The 2,222-nt window shown below is 37.4% G+C and overlaps 1 non-coding gene across 1 annotated transcript; it reads right to left on the bottom strand.

Moving 5' to 3' along the window:
- Positions 1-1,223: 1,223 nt before the first annotated feature.
- Positions 1,224-1,330, bottom strand: LOC133095858 (U6 spliceosomal RNA). Its single transcript, XR_009701714.1, has one exon. It is a non-coding gene; the product is annotated as a U6 spliceosomal RNA (small nuclear RNA).
- Positions 1,331-2,222: the final 892 nt, after the last annotated feature.

The following is a 2,222-nucleotide window of genomic DNA, read 5'->3' as shown; positions in this document are numbered from 1 at the left end:
TAATTTTGAACCTAATAAAGCAAGGATAAACCTCATTTTGGGAATAAGAGAGAACAGAATGAACATAACTATGGCACACCCATATGCAGCCACCAAACAAAATGAGGAAGAATTTTCATAAACTGAAATGGAAAAGTGTGCATGATATATTCAGTTAAGAAAGATATGTGAAAATAATTTTATGGTTTGACTCATTTGTAGAGGTAGAGAGAGAGGGGGATAGTGTCTGACATATAGTAGATAATAAATATTTAACAAATGATTAAATCTCAAATATGTCTAAAAATTTTAAGAAGAACACAGAAAGACACTCTTCATTTATACTCTTCTGTTTAATTTCTGCTGGATAGTTTCTGAGAAATCAAAATCTTTATGTTCTTTAGGAATTGTACTTAAAATACTAAAGCCATTGTTTATTGAATTGACAGAGGTTGCCACCAGGAGCTCAGCCTCCAAAGCACCGAAGCAAAGAGTAAAAGGGCCCAGGGTGGTCTGGGGGGAGCACTGATGTATCTGCTACAAACTTCACCTTAAACAACATAAGAATTTAAAATGTCACACTGACGGTTAACAGAACAGAGGAGAAAACCCATTCAGAAGCTCGTTTTTACTAAGAATTTAAGACAAAATAAAAACGGCATTTCAAATCAGTAGGGAATCCAATAACCAAAAAATAGTGGGTCAATCTGGGGGCAAATAGTTACATACCATGAGAAAAATAAATTTTGCAATAATTTGTAAAAATAAATTTCAGATGTGTTAGAAATGTTGATGTTTAAGAAACAACAGAACACTAACAGAAAATTCCACTGGAGAGTTGTTTTATTTTTTTAACATCTTTATTGGAGTATAATTGCTTTACAATGGTGTGTTAGTTTCTGCTGTATAACAAAGTGAATCAGCTATACGTATACACACATCCCCATATCTCCTCCCTCCTGCGTCTCCCACCCACCCTCCCTATCCCACCCCTCTAGGTGGTCACAAAGCACCGAGCTGATCTCCCTGTGCTATGCAGCTGCTTCCCACTAGCTATCTATTTTACATTTGTTAGTGTATATATGTCCATGCCACTCTCTCACTTCGTCCCAGCTTACCCTTCCCACTCCCCATGTCCTCAAGTCCATTCTCTATGTCTGCATCTTTATTCCTGTCCTGCCCCTAGGTTCTTCAGAACCATTTTTTTTTTAATTTTTAGATTCCATATATATGTGTTAGCATACAAAAATATGGAATGTTTCACGAATTTGCGTGTCATCCTTGTGCAGGGGCCGTGCTAATTTCCTCTGTATCGTTCCAATTTTAGTATATGTGCTGCCGAAGCGAGCACCACAGGAGAGTATTTGTATAATCTTTGAGTAGGAAAGATCTTACTTTAATGTGATCCTATGAACAACAAAAAAATTTTTTTAAACATCTTTACTGGAGTATAATTGCTTTACAATGTTGTGTTAGCTTCTGCTGTATAACAAAGTGAATCAGCTATACGTATACAATATCTCCATATCTCCTCCCTCTTGCATCTCCCTCCCACCCTCCCTATCCCACCCCTCTAGGTAGTCACAAAGCACTGAGCTGATCTCCCTGTGCTATGCAGCTGCTTCCCACTAGCTATCTATTTTATATTTGGTAGTGTACATATGTCAATGCTACTCTCTCACTTAGTCCCAGCTTACCCTTTCCCCTCCCCATGTCCTCAAGTCCATTCTCTACTTCTGTGTCTTTATTTCTGTTCTGCCCCTAGGTTCATCAGAACCATTTTTTTTTTTAGATTCCATATATATGTGTTAGCATACAGTATTTGTTTTTCTCTTTCTGACTTACTTCACTCTTTATAACAGTCTCTAGGTCCATCCACCTCACTACAAATAACTCAATTTCGTTTCTTTTTATGGCTGAGTAATATTCCATTGTATATATGTGTCACATCTTCTTTATCCATTCATCTGTCGATAGACACTTAGGTTGCTTCCATCTCCTGGCTATTGTAAATAGAGCTGCAATGAACATTGTGGTACATGACTCTTTTTGAATTATGGTTTTCTCAGGGTATATGCCCAGTAGTGGGATTGCTGGGTTGTATAGTAGTTCTACTTTTAGTTTTTTAAGGAACCTCCATACTGTTCTCCACAGTGGCTATATCAATTTACATTCCCACCAACAGTGCAAGAGGGTTCCCTTTTCTACACACCGTCTCCAGCATTTATTGTTTGTAGATTTTT

The sequence above is a fragment of the Eubalaena glacialis genome, chromosome 7, assembly GCF_028564815.1.
Source record: "Eubalaena glacialis isolate mEubGla1 chromosome 7, mEubGla1.1.hap2.+ XY, whole genome shotgun sequence".
NCBI lineage: Eukaryota > Metazoa > Chordata > Mammalia > Artiodactyla > Balaenidae > Eubalaena > Eubalaena glacialis.
The sequence above is the reverse complement of the archived record's forward strand: the minus strand, read 5'-3'. Positions and strand labels throughout refer to the sequence as shown.